The sequence below is a fragment of the Papaver somniferum genome, chromosome 9 (assembly GCF_003573695.1).
Source record: "Papaver somniferum cultivar HN1 chromosome 9, ASM357369v1, whole genome shotgun sequence".
Classification (NCBI taxonomy): domain Eukaryota; kingdom Viridiplantae; phylum Streptophyta; class Magnoliopsida; order Ranunculales; family Papaveraceae; genus Papaver; species Papaver somniferum.
In genome coordinates, this window is record NC_039366.1 from 193029542 (window position 1) to 193044690 (window position 15149).

Consider the following 15149-nt stretch of genomic DNA (forward strand, 5'->3'; position numbering starts at 1 on the left):
ATCATGAAGTTTCAAAGCAACCTGATCACCCACAAAATGATAATCAATCTCAATGTGTTTCGTTCGTGCATGAAATATAGGATTAACAGTAAGATATGTGGCACCAAAATTATCACACCATAGAACCGGAGGTGATTGAGTAGAAACGTGAAGTTCAGATAGAAGTGATTGAATCCACATAATTTCAGCAGTGGCAATAGCAAGACCTCTATATTCTGCTTCAGTACTAGAACGTGACACAGTTTTCTGTTTACGAGCACTCCAAGAGATAATATTACCACCCAAAAATACACAATAACCACTAGTTGAACGTCGATCTTCAAGAGAACCAGCCTAATCTGAATCAATATATGCTCCAAAAGCTCCTAATCCTCCAAAAGCTCCAGTTGTTGAATTTTGATATAATAAATTTTTAATATAATTGCTATAAGCCCTTGCCGCCATTAAAGCTAACATTTTTTCTGCCTTCAAATCAAAACCTAAATCCAACTCAAAACCTTTATTAAATTTTTCAAACGGTTTCACACTAATAAAAGAAACTTTTATTTTCACTTTTTTCTTTTTGTCCAATAAAATTAAAAATATTATTAATTTTTTATTTTCTAAATATTTTTCTTTTATTTTTTTATTTTTTAATTTTTTAATTTGTTTTTAAAATTTTTTATAAAGTTTTTTAAATTTTTTTAACCAAAAATAATTTAAAATTTTTTATTATTTTATATTTGAAGAAAAATTTGAAAAAAAATTAATTTATAAAAAAAATATTTTTATTTTTGAGATATATAAAGAAAGGCGTCATGGAGAAAGTTTAGTTTTTTTTTTCGTTTCTGAAAATTGGGTTCTCGTCGTAGAAATCCAAAGGTTTGGGCCAACCAATTATCCGACAATTTCAGTCCAGCTGACAAACAGAAGATGATCCTGTTTTCCCCCTATCCAAATGACGTTCTAGTCCTTAATTAGCTATGCCCGTTGAGCTTAAGAACAAAGGTTATGGGATCCCTTTCAAAATAAAAGAGAGTCTAACTGAAACAACGTAAAATTTACCATGGGATAAAAGGATAATGGACACAAATTGTTTGTTTGTTTTTTTCATTTAATTTCATAAAGACAAATCATTTGAATTTATATATTTTTTTTAGTTTCATCTTTTTTCATCGAGGATTGTGGATGTGTTTGGAGATTTCTGTAAGTGAACTGTTGAGTTCGGGTAAGCTCTGATTGATTGGTTGAATTCTGCTCTATTGAGAGCTCGATGAGAATTCTTACTTAGATGAGCATTCTTGGTTGTTAAATCGTGGATTTAAAAACTTATTTATATTACAAGAATAGTAGACACATTGATCCCATCAAGTGTGACGGTTGCTGGAGCGAAAAAGTGGGAAATCGTGGTTAAACCAGTTCCACGTGCGTGGGAGAATTGGTCCACTACTTTGCTAACTCCTTCAACTGCTTGCACAACTTCACTCACATTTCTCATCGTGGGTGTACACATGTGCCGCAGGCCACCGGACCAAAACCCTAGTGAATATCCCCCCATGTGACATGATTGATGTCTCATGAATGTGGAGTCTGCAAGGCAGGCGTGTATTTAATTAGTCAGTTGTTGACTTGATTAGACGATGAGTCGAGCATGATTGACGAATGATCTATGATTCATGGATTGAGCATGCATGTTGGGACAGATGTCTAATGAATTATGAAATGTATGCGCCAGTTGAGGTGTTGATAATCTGAAGATTTGGATGAATGGACGTCGATCTAATGAGATTGCTCGATCATGGACCTGTTGATACAAAATGCTATTGAGCGTCTATGTCATGAGATGTAGAATGACAAAGAGAGATTATAATGGTCGACCGACAAACCAAATATTGGTTTATGAACCAATGAAATATAGTAGTTGAGTGGTATGAATTCTCGAATGTTGATAGTTGAATCAACATGAGGAGTATTGCTACTCGAATATTGATAGCTGAATCAATATAAGAAGTATTGCTCAGTCGAGCAATTAAATACTGATAATTGAATCAACATTGATAGTTTGAGCAAATATTGTTAGTTTGAGCAATTATTTCCAAAGCAAATATTGCTCGCTTGAATAATTAAATAGTGATAGTTGAATCAATATTGCTAGTCTGAGCAAATATTGCTCGAATGGTAACACGACCAAATAAAATATTAATCTAAAATACTGGTAGCATGACTGAATATAATTAATTAAAATTTTGATTTCTGGATCAACATAAAATTATTGGTGTTTGAACAATTATGTTTTGTGGAACATTTAGTTTGAAACCCTAATTTTGATTAATGGGTTATCAACAGATGATTTTCGGAAAAATTAATCAATGAGTGAGAGAGGGACCAGCTACATGGAATGATGGGCCGACCATGCAGCGCCCAAATGCTCGAATGAGCATATATTAAAGTCCCTTGTAGACCAGTTGGTGAAACGATGATTAAATGCTGATTTAATTATTATTAAAATAGTGCTCGTCTGAGCATTAGGTAGTAAAACCTAATTATGATGAGAGGAAGACCGACCAAGGGGTATGGACCGACCCTTGGTGTTCTTGGGACTAGTTGATGGTCGATGGATGCCCGTGCGGAGGATTTTCCATGAACGCGGAACCGTTATTGAAGAATTGTGAAAATATGAATTAATAATGAAGAGACATGGGACCGGCCAGGTACGGTCATAGTGGTGCACGGGTCATTATGACAGTCACACGAGCATTCTTGAGAATTTCAGGTATTTTGTTGCTTGTTTGAGCAATATTCTGGATTTTCAATTTTGCAGTAAGACTTTGCCCGTACTTGCAAAATTTTAAGAATATTAAAATAATGATATTTTAATATTTTTCGTGAGAATCCCCGACATCGTGGGACTATTTGGCTTTTGGCTTTTTGGAGATTTGAGCAATATTGGATAAATATGGAAAAAAAATTAGGTTTTTGCTCAAACGAGGGAGTTTCATGAGGCGAGAGAAGAAATAATAATAAAATAAGGAATTAGAGAGGTGTGGGACCGGCCACGGCCAAGGGCCCGGTCCCGTGACACTCTTTCCTATTTTATATTATTATTTTTCATCTTTTTTTGAAGAAATATGGTACTAGGAGTTTTGCTCAAACGAGGAATTAGTTTGCTAAAACAAAGGAGTTTTCATAAAATAAGGAAAATAATAAAATAAGTGAAAAATAAAATGGGAGGCGAGACCGCCCATGGTGGCATGATCGGCCAGTCGGTGGGCCTGTTCCCGTGCATGCCTCTCTTTATATATATTTTTTAATTATTTTCTTTCCTATTTTGTATAGGTTTCCTCGTTCGTCCATATTTTTAAATGCTCGTTTGTGCATTTTGGGTGCTCGTTCATGCATTGTTGCTAAAGTACGCTCTCGGGGCTTTCTCGATGGTGGCCCAGCTTCCCTGAATATTTACTACTAACCCATGGAATTCTGCTGGGAAAAGCCATGAATTAAAGTAATGCAATATTATGATGGAAGTAGGATATTTTCTAAGAATTCAATTGATGAATCTTGCGACTATAATTAATTATTTAATGGCTCTATAGTAGAAGGTAATCTGTTTATGAGCATTATATTTATTTGAAAATAGAGATATGAGCCAGCAGATACGTTATAAGGAAGTTCTTGCTCCACATATGGTATGTGAAGAATCACCTTTAACGATATACGAGAAGTTTTACAAACACACACCTCTTAGGTTGGAACAAAGATTGAGAGTTCTTGAATGCCAAAGATTATATGCTGATGATGATGAATCTTGTAGTGACTCTATGTTCCAGACTGAACATATGACCCTGTGGATGCTTGGGTGGATGATTTTCCTAATTCCATTGATGAATTTATCTCATAAAATCATTCACCTGACTTAGAGGTTGTTTCTAGACCCCAAGATTTCCAAAAATTTCCTAATTTGGGGTTAGCATTGTGTGCTTCTAAAGTGTTGTCGGATTACTTTGCATCTAAGTACCCAGAGGACTTGCCTATTCCTGATACCGTGTAGAGTTGATTGATACTATTCAGGTAACTAATTGCATTGCTGATTTTGAACCTTTATAGTTTGTGTATTTCATTTTGATGATTCCAATGACCCTATGCTTGTTGATATTACGTTCTGCCCTCTAATAGTTCATCGAGGTAACTCAATAACGGAAGTTATTTCCACAGACTTAGATCCAGATTTACGAGTTACTGAACCACTAAATGCATATTTATGTCATTGTGCCGAGTTTGATGATTCTTTGCCTTTTGACAATGTTTATTCATTATTTCCTCTGATTTCTAATGGAGATATTATGTCGACAAGAGTTATTTCAGCTGATATTGAGCCTGACTTAGATCATGTTTCCCAAATAGAAACTAATGTCCATTTGAGTGATTTACTTATCTCGATTCAGGACTGTTTTCTTTTGGGGATGGACTTACAAATCTTTTTGGAGATTTATAGTGTTTGCAGGTTCATATTCACAGCTGACCTGATTTGTTGGATTGATCCCTAACTTTCCAGATTTTATATATATGCCTTGCATCTTACTTTGGTGTATCAACACCTTGTTGAGATTCTTTGCTGGCACAAGTAGGGAAACAAATACCTTTCGCTTCATGGAAGTCAACTCATCAGATTTGTTTCCCTTTCTCTATCTTATATTTTTATTTGTTTACTTTTTGCATATCATTTTAGGAATTTTCCATCTTAATTTTTACGTTGGATGACTCAATTACATTGAGGACAATGTAATGCTTAAGTGTGAGGGAGTGGTTAAGCATTTATACTTTTATAAGTTCCCACTTTTGTTAGGTATTTAAAAAAAAAACTGTTGAACGGGTCTTTCTCTGCATCTCGCTGTGTAGCAGACATCTCTCCTTATCCAGCTATTGAGCGGATACCCGTATCTCCTATTTTATCCAGCTTTAGAGCGGATACCGCTATCTCCCATTTTATCCAGCTATAGAGAGGATATATTTTCTGTTTTGCTTGACGACTAGCAAAATATAAGTGTGCGGGTGTTTGATAAGCACGTAGGTGCTACATTTTATACCCATGTTTATATTATTTAGGACTCGATATTTTGGTTAATAACCTTGTTTTAGTGATTTTGTAGAAAGTACAAGTAAATTCTACTCTTTTAGAGAATTAATGACTAAACTGGAAGTTAAAAGGTGTTTGCGATGAAAACAACCAATATGGCTGGCCCGGTATTTCAGTATATCAGCGGCACTTATTATCACGGAAGAAACCGTTGCATGGACCACAATTCTTTTGTTTACTCTTAGAGCACGTGTGGTCAACTGAAGGGTGAAAAACAAAGAAATGGGAGACGTGTCCTCAACAACACCACATTTAGGAGTGGAAGGTTCACAACGTCGAGCATATTTTTCTTTCCAAGCAGTTGCCCTCTGAATTTCTTTTAGTTGCATCTCGAAGACCAGCTGAAGGTGTGATAAGACATTATCGATGGAGTATTTGAGGTATGAAATTGCGAAGAAGCAAAGATTGGTACTGTTGGTTGTTACATTAAGAAGAAGCAGGAGTTGGAACTTTGGCCGATATGGATAGAATGGAAACTGTTGATGGAGTTGGAGTTCTGCCGGTGTATGGAGGTGACAGAGAAGGTATATATGCTAGAGGATTTTACAGAATAGTAGCTAGCAGAGATGGATTGTTTTGGTGTATGAGTGGATAGCTCTACAGACGTAATGAAGATGAATTCATCTTCGAATCATCCAAAAATGCTGAAACAGAGTTGGAGATCATTGCTTGTGACTGGAAAAATGAAGTTGCGAAGGAGTAATGATAAGTTTGTTGGCTGGGAATGCAGCTAAAGTTTTCAGTGCAGCAGGGAATGAAATTTGTTGAATCGATAATGTTAGTTTACTGTCTCAAAAGAGAACTGGAGCCATGGGTTTTGTATATGAATCTGAATGGTAGCTGTGCTCGCGAGTTTAGAAGATGGAAATGGTTTTCTGGATCGAACTGAAGATGGGTTGGATGAGATTAAGCCGCTAGCATGGTGGTGGTTGGTACAGAAACTGAGTGGAGTGGTGATGAATACATGATGTTCGAAATGATTAGTGGCAGAAGCAAAGCTAGTTGCAGTCGACGGAGAAGAGGGCTTATGGCTCGAGTAAAATAACTAAGTTGAAGTGAACTCCGATACATCAACGTCAGTTCTTCAAGATGGAGTATCGATCTTTGGAAATGGATTAATAGACTTGCTGTGGACCTCGAATGACTTTATTGATGATGAACTGATCGTTGTGATAAGAAGAGATTGAAGGAGAAATCCCTTGATGGAATTAATTGTAGAAACTAGAGTTTGAAGACAGTGTTTTATGTTTTCACAACTGTGAATATTTGGGTTTCTTGTTATTGATATATATACAGAATCAAATTACATAAGAGTTATCCAAGAGGTTACAAAAGATAGAGATATTCACAGAATAAAAAGGAATATGACTATATTTACGTAAGACTAAGCAAAGGAAAGAACTAGTAAACTGGAAAACCTAGTAAATCTAGTAGACTATATGTCAGATATGTCGCTAACACCTCCCCTCAAGTTGGAGGAGTAGATCCAGATCGAATACCCAACTTGCTAACCAAATACTGAAATTGCTTGACTCCTAAAGGTTTGGTGAATAAATCCGCAAGTTGTTCTGAAGACCGTAGATGTTGTGGTTTGATTAATTCGTTGAGCAGTTTTTCTCGTACAAATAACAATCAATTCGATGTGCTTAGTTCGCTTGTGGAACACTGGATTTTGAGCAATGTGAATAGATGCCTGACTGTCATAGGAAACAATGATTGGAAGAATGCAAGGAATGTGCAAATCCTGAAAAAATAACGAAGCCATTGTAGTTCTGCAATTAAATGTGCAAGGGCACGATATTCAGCTTCAGCTGATGAACGAGCAATGGTTGGTTGCTTTTTAAATTTCCATGAAACTGGGTTGTTGCCTATAGTAACAAGATAGCCAGTTGTGGATCGATGCGTCATTGGACATCCTGCCCAATCAGAGTCGTTGTACCCTTTGAGTATTAAAGGAGTAGAAGAAGCCAAAATATCCCATGGCCAATTGTACCTTTGAGATATCTTAAAACATGATGAGCAGCATCCAAATGAGAAGAATGTGGATGTTCAATAAATTGACTTAAATAATTCACTGCATAAGTGATATCTGGTCGTGTTACTGTAAGATATAGAAGACGACCAATTAAGCGCCGATAAATACTAGGATCTGGCAAAGATGTACCAGCCTTAGGAGTTAGTTTCAGGTGTGCATCCATAGGAAATGAAGATGTGCGCGCACCAAAAACTTGTTTTCATATTAGGTTTGGGAGTATAGAGTAGATACCACGATAATAATGTATATATTTATCCCTTTTTGTTGGCATTTAACTCATCTTTTGTGCATTAATTCTACATTTTATCCCATATTCTGTGTTTTCATTGTTTTCAAGAATAAATATGTTTATTAATTAATTTTACATTTTTAGGTAATAAATAAAGACTAGATGAGTTGCGGAGCGAAAAGAGCAAAGACATGGGAGAAAGCCAGTGGAAACTCTAGTGGAAAAGAAGTGAAGAATGTGGTATGGAAGAATCAAAGATGAAAATGGGCTTAAAAAGGAAGAAATTGTTCTTAAAGAAGAAGTGGATCAAGATTGTCTAAGCCCAAACTCATTTCTTAATCCCAAAATCCAAACCCAAACCCGTTTCTATTCTTAGCAGTCAGATTGGATCCTTTCCATCATCCAACGATCGATCCATCAGAGTGCATCGAGCTTTGATGACCCTGTCTAATACTATAACACCTAACTCCATCTTGGACCATCAGTTTTGATGTATTACATATCCAACGATCGCTCCATATCCATCTTCATCTCGCCGTTGGATCATTCTATGATCTTTCCATCCAACGTATTCCCTTCACAAAACATCAAATTGGATGATCCCGTATAACACCTAAGCACCCAATACCTATACCCAAAAACCAAACAAACCCTAACCTATTTTCTATCGGGCTCCTTCTTCTTCCTCCCCTCTTCTTCACTGCAAACCCCATGACCACCACCTGCTCCGCCACCCACTCCATCTGCCACCACCACCAGCTCAATACGAGCTCTCAAATCACTCAACAACCCTAACCCACATCATTACTTCCCCTTTCACCAACTCTATGTCCTCCTAATCACTCAATTTCACGCCTCTCCCATGTCAGGAACCCTAGAGGTGAAATTGACAAATTAGGTGAAATAGAGTTGCAATTGGAGGCGTGGATAACATCAGGAGAACAATTAGAGGCGTGGGTCGAAGTCAGAAGCAATCATCAGTGATTAGGTAAAACTAATTCCAATTTTTCACCAAACCCTAATTACACTGTTTTGGGGCTTTTGGGGACTTCTCTTGTAAACTATAAATTGGGACTGTGGGTGTGATGTAAGGAGAGGACTACATGATCTCTGGACTAGCCAGTAGAGAATTAAAACCAAAATATTATGCAATTCCAATTTCAGTCTTCTTATGCAGTTAACAGTTGATTGTTGTGTGTATGTTATGTTTCAATTAGCATATGTGATGAATGTTGATACTGTTAACATGTTTTTCATGAGCTAAATTACTGCAGCTAAGGCTCAGATGAAGCCTTTGTGCATTGTTGGATGATGAATTGCTAGGTTAGAGCCTTAATGCTTGTTTTTCTTGTGCATTGGGAGAGATTAGTGCTCATCTGTGTGCTTGTGATTGATTGTACTGTCAAAAGACAGTCAATGCTAGGAGCACATTAGTTGAGCAAGCTGATTTTCTTTCCATTCCAATCGTATGCTTAGGGTCTTAATTTCAACCTAGAACTACATTGTTTGGCTAGGACACCAAGGTGGATTCTAAGCCATTAGCTTAGCCACAATTCCTTTCTTCAGTCACTTACAATTTTCAGTCTTGCTTTGCTTCAAATTCAGTTTATATTTCTTAGCTGTGTCGCTCGCCTATTGTCTTGCAATTTGTAGTCTCTGTGCACTGAAAACAATGCACAAAATCTCCCCCTGCCCTTGGCTTCCAAGCCTTGGTTCTTAGCTGTTTTCTTTGCTGCTTTGCTTTACCTTGCTGCTTTGGTTCTTTACTTCTGCCACTTTGTATGCCATATTACTTTGTCTTGCTCACTGTCTCCATTGTTAGCTTAGGTTTCTCTTATAGTGCTCCCACTCCATGTGGACTTTCCCCTGCTTTCCTTCTATTCTATAAACTTGGCCTTGTATACTTGCAAGCATATCTATTTTTCTGTGTGTTTTCCTGACACACCAGTGAGTCCAGAACCCTTTAAGATATCTAGAATGTACTTTCTTTGACATAGAAAAATTCCTTTGGAAGAACGAGAAACCTCTATGCCCAAGAAGTATTGTAATTTTCCCAAATCTTTGATTGAGAAATAGGACACAAGCCTTAATTTGATAGAGGTAATGAAAACATCATCAGTACCAGTGATAATTATATCGTCCACATAAATAAGGATAAAGATTGATGTGTTGCCTTTATGATATGTGAAGAGAGAATTGTCACATAATGATTTTTGAAAACCTTCAGCAATTAAAACTGAAGAAAGTTTGGCAAACCACTGCTTAGAAGCTTGTTTCAGGCCATATAAAGATTTATTTAGTTTAAGAACTTTTGATTTTCCCTCAGAACTTAAACCAGGTGGTAGTTTCATGTATATTTCTTCTTCAAGATCTCCTTGAAGAAATGCATTGTTGACGTCAAGTTGATGGAGAGAACAGCCTCGAATGGCTGCAATTGATAATAACACACACATTGTGACAAGCTTAGCAACAGGTGCAAATGTATCATAAAAATCAATTCCTTCCTGTTGGGTATATCCTTTTGCCACTAGGCGAGCTTTATATCATTCCACTGTGCCATCCGCATTAAATTTGATATTAAACACCCATTTACAGCCTATTGCCACTTTACCATGTGGAAGATCAACCTGAATATGGGTAATTGTGTGAGGAGTTACATAATGTCATATGGGACTACCGAACAACTAGGAGAGGGGCGACGGGTCTTTCACCGTTCATGCTCATATACGGAACCAAAGCGATCCTACCAACTGAGGCAATGATACCCACGATAAGGATGAAGCCTGGAGGCGAAACCTATTATCGGAATTGATCCTAGAAAAGCTGGATGACTTAGAGAAAACCAAAGAAATGGCTCTGCAAAATATGGAAAATTACCAGAGGCGGGTACAACGAGAATACAACAAAATAATTCACCCGAGGGAATTCCATCCGGGACAATTGGTTGGCATCCAGGTGGTGCGGACCATACACTATCGTGTCAAAGGTTGGCTAAGGGGCGTAGAAAATACTGAAACCCGATGGAACTCCTGAAGAGCAACCATGGAACGCACGACAGTTAAAGCTATATTTCCCATGAGATGTGATAGCACATGTATGATACGTTATCATTTAACATTATCCATGAGAGATAGAGAATTGGATTGGGCGACTGTGATGGTCATTTGAAATATTTATCATCCATGAGTGATGGAATGAGATGACCTATGCGAATAATGGTCATTCGTACTCTGGGCAATTGGAATGTGCAAGTGCCGAGGTGACTTACACTCGAATGGTCGTTTGAACTCGGGGCAAGGGAAGTGTGCAAGTGCCGAGGAGACTTACACTCGTCGGACTATTCGAACTCGGAGCAGTGGAAGTGTGCAAGTGTCGAGGTAGTTAAGGGTTCTGGTGGTTGGAATCCAGTAACCAAAGGTTGCAAAGACATTAGACTTTGGAAACCGATAAACCTATACACAACCAAAGGTTTCTCCCATCGCAAGTTACCCGACTCACTTGGCCCAGGATAGCCAACTGATGTCTAACCTAGGATAATCGGGATATTTAACTTAAATAAGACCTAATACACTCCCATTGGATAGAAACTCCAATGATGATATACCTCAATCGGGACATGGAATCGGGACCGAAGAGCCTTCCTGTTGAGTGTGTTCGACAGACAGGGAATTTATACTAACACATGCTTAACACCATTATCGCATGGATTAAAACGTAAAGGTTATGAACAAACGTGCATAAGGGATAAAACGTGAAACAATGTCGGAAACAAAAATCCCAATAAAGAGGGACTAATCGGTGGCGCATCACCCCACAAACAGAAATATCTTAAATATAAAGGTGTTCAAGCGAAAGAAAATTACATCCCGAGATGAGGGGGAAAATAGTGACACAACACTACAAAAGACAAAAACTAAGCTTCAGGATTGGTTGAACCCGAACCCGCATTCTTTGCATCAACCTTGGATTTTCGCATATTGATAAATTCTTTTACCCCCCACATTGATCTTGTCGGAAAGATCCCGATCATGCTCCTTTTACGCCTCCCCCAGTTGACGGGTCAACTCCATAGCATCGTCACTAAGCTTGGTGTTCAGAAAGACCTCGGTCTGTTTTCAGGTGGGCGACATCTTCCTATAGATCTTTGACCTTACCTTGATTGGCTGCAGGAAACAAAAACATAAAGTGGTTATCATCCAAGAAAATGAATAGAAAAAATAACAAGAAAATATTATAAAGCATGCTACGGGCCTGAAAGCCCGGGTGAAACTAGTTTTAAGGTTTCTTATGATTTAGAAAGGGAGGAATCAATTTCACATATCCTCAAGGTCATCTCATCATATCGTTGCTCATTAAATTCAGTGAAAGGACAATGCTTTTTGTGATCGCTCGATGGGGCTTGTTGGCGATTATGGGCTATTTTCATACCTAACAATTGGATCCGAGTCCATTCATAAACCCGAATAATATGATCAAACCCACGAAGCTTATCTTCTAATTTCTGAACAGATGTCTTCTTCATCTTTCAATCAGGAGAGACGCCAACGATCGGAATGAAGATCCATATCCTGACGCTGCAACCCTTTGAAGTTACATTGACTTTCTAAATTCTCATCTCGTGAGAGCCTGTCAGCGGCAACCCTTTGAAGTTGGGATACCTCGGCACGGAGGTTATCTATCTCTTCAGGAACGTATTCAAATCGTTGATAATGAGTGAGCTCGGCTCAGAGTTCCTCAATTTCGGAGGCCTGACGGTCAATTTTTTCATCCTTGTTATAAATTTTCTGTTAAAGTGTAGCAACATAACCTTCTTCAACCTTCAGTTTTATAGACATACGATGGTATTCGGAGGCGGAATCTCGTTATTAGCTAGATATATCGGCTAAAATATGACACTAAACTCATAATATTGGCACAAAGATATCAATCAAAAATATAATAGATAATACAAGTACCTTTCGCCTTGTTTAGCTGCTTCTCGATGTCCCGAGATCAGTGTTGTTCCCCTCGCAGCTGAGTCCGAAGTAGCGTCATTTCTTCTAACTCTTTCTGATGAATAGCATCCTCAAGAAGTTTTTGATTCTCGTCCTGAAAAATACCATGGGTCAAGTAACCAATCAAGAAAGAATAAAACAAACACGAAGTCAGGGCAATAACACTTACAACAAGATTGAGGTATTCCTTCATAGCAGGACTGTACAGGGGCACGGCTTGCAACATCTCGGCAACTGTAAGCGAGCTGAAACTTGAAGAGGCTAGGGCATCAAGTGAGTCACATGCAGCGCTACAAAAAGTGAACGTCAAACCACCAATCAAACCTCGGTTCTAAGGATTCCTCTCAATATTCTCAATAGGATCCTCCTCATGAATGGTGTGACCTTTACCCTCGCCAGAAGGGATTTCGGATTGACTCTGTTTTTCTTCCTTCTACTCTTCTTCCTCTGGTACACCTGATACATCCATCTCAATGTCTGGACCAAAAAGATCACCTAGCTCGCTATCGTCATCTGACAACACAACCGTGACATTTAACTTCGAGAGATTGGATTCCTTACCCGAGGAAGATACTTTGGATGATAGGATCTGGGTAGTGTTCTTTCCAAGACTTCCTCCAGAGGCACCCTTACCATCCTTAGCACCTTTCACACCTTTCTCAGATTTATCACCTACAACAATATAGGAGATGTCCGTATGCTTCTTGACAAGCTTTTTAGATAAAAATCTAGATAGCGGAAGCCGATGGTCGGGGTCCTCACCACCTTTTCCGGAAGTACCTTCGACACCAACTTCGCCAGTCCTCGATTTATGCAAAGACAACATCGCCAGATCCATTAAAGACAACAAATAGGGGAAAGTACGCGTACTGAGAGAAGAGCAATTATATTTTTTACCTTCAATGGATCCTCCTCAGGCCTGTTACTAGAACCCCTCTTCCGAGAATTTTGGCTCTGAGGCTGTAGAATAACGAAACTAATCAAAAGCAGATAAAACCATACCTGATCGACATTAACTACCCAAAACTGGTAGGGATCAGCATGAAAGAAAGAAACATGGAAGCATGGTTGTTGGTGTTGGTGCCGCCCTCTGAGTCCTCATCTAATATCAACTTCTCAAAACCACCGGTGGGAACCTTAAGACGATGAGGACTGACAGCAAAACCGGCGAGATCAACAAGAGAGGCTGTACCACTTAGGTAGTTGCCCAAAAAACTAGCGGAAGTATATTTGCTCGCCTGGGAAGGATCATAGATAAACTAGGCGGTATCGGAGCATTCACCCTTTCCTCGCCTCTCCACTCTGCCATAAGACGAAAAGTATTTCCGTTTCACTGACCTAAGGATCGGGGAGGATGAAGCTGAGATAGAACTTCATAACCAAAGGGCCGGCTCGGGTCATAGAGGGGAAAACGCAGTTCGATCTCGAGTTGAACCTTGGTTATGATACTCGCCTCGGGAGAATGGTCAAAATCTTCAAACTTCTCTTTTTTAGAAGATCTTTTTGGCCCGACAGCAGTTGAAGATCATAGTCATGAAGATTGCACTCCTATTTCAATTGATTAATGAAATGGACATCAGTAAGATTCTGATACTTGAAGGATTTCTTCTCGGCCCTATATTCAAAAACGAGAATAAAAAAAGATCGAGTCAAGAGCATGATGATCATGGAGAGAAGGATCATCAATGGAAAATAGTGAATCAACGGGAACATTATCCTCATCAATAAATATATAACTCACGCACCTTTTCTCTTTCATGAAGGGAGACTGTGAAGCCATTGAAGATAATCACGGAATAAGAGTTTGATGATACAGGCGATGATAAAATCGATGAATTACACAGATGGTGATAATTATGAAAATAAAATGATAAGGAAGAAAGAAAGAAAGAACAACAGGAAAAAAGGCGAAAGGATGATAGGGGAAAAGAAATAGTAATGGAGTTGCAGAGAATGTTGGGTTTGGAATGAGAAGAATACAAAAACAAAGTAGAGAATGTAGGGGATTTGGGTCTGCATTTACATTGAAGGGAGTTGTAACCGGCTAAGAAGGTAAAACGGATGAGATCGAGGAGGACGTGGCAGCAAAAAAAAGGCTTGGCAGCGATTAAGGAACATGAAGCAGTTCCTCCACATCGTGTCAGCTACATGAGTGGGAAGGAAGGTGCATAAATGTAGTATCAATTAGTTGGCAAGAGAATATGGCATATTCCCAAGCAATGGCACACCGAGATACCAAGCAAGGCGAAGCACAGGAACATCTTAACTAGATTCGGCGCGGTAAAAGAGATATCCATTGCATGTTGAAGAGAGGCAAACACGTGTAAAGTGAAGATCATATTCAAGGATGGTCTTGAATCGGAGACAGGACATTAAATGCGAAGGACAGAGCACGCGCAGGAACATAGAGGCCGAATCATGGTGTACCCAAGTGCAGAAGCATGCAGGCCCATGTCGGGTGAACATCTAATATCGGGTAAGGGAATGTCGGGGTCGTCAAGATCAGGATAACACACGAGGATACTTCGGGAGAGATATATCTCGTACGCTCATAAGATCGGGGATCACAGATCGGGAGAAGATATTAATACCCCACCGACATCACTATCATAGTCGATAGAATGGGAACGACATGTAACTTCGTTGTATGAGCACCTCGGCCTATAAATAAACATCCTTGTAAAGAGAGAAAGACAAGTAACTTGTAAGTGAGAAAAGTGAGAGACTAAGTAATACCGAGAGCTTTATCTTTCTAACTTAAATATATAATAAGATCAT

At 38.6% G+C, this 15149-nt stretch overlaps 1 long non-coding RNA gene across 7 annotated transcripts; it reads right to left on the reverse strand.

The window, feature by feature from the left end:
* Positions 1-11139: 11139 nt before the first annotated feature.
* On the reverse strand, positions 11140-14461 carry LOC113310227. Of its 7 annotated transcripts, none has more exons than XR_003341030.1 (5): positions 14117-14461; positions 12541-13986; positions 12333-12465; positions 11806-12194; positions 11140-11540 (listed from the first exon to the last, which is right to left on the reverse strand). It is a non-coding gene; the product is annotated as an uncharacterized LOC113310227 (long non-coding RNA). The 7 variants fall into 7 exon arrangements; XR_003341032.1 differs by having other exon boundaries at positions 11806-12125; positions 14117-14460; XR_003341029.1 differs by having other exon boundaries at positions 11806-12161; positions 14117-14460.
* Between the last annotated feature and the right edge of the window lie 688 nt (positions 14462-15149).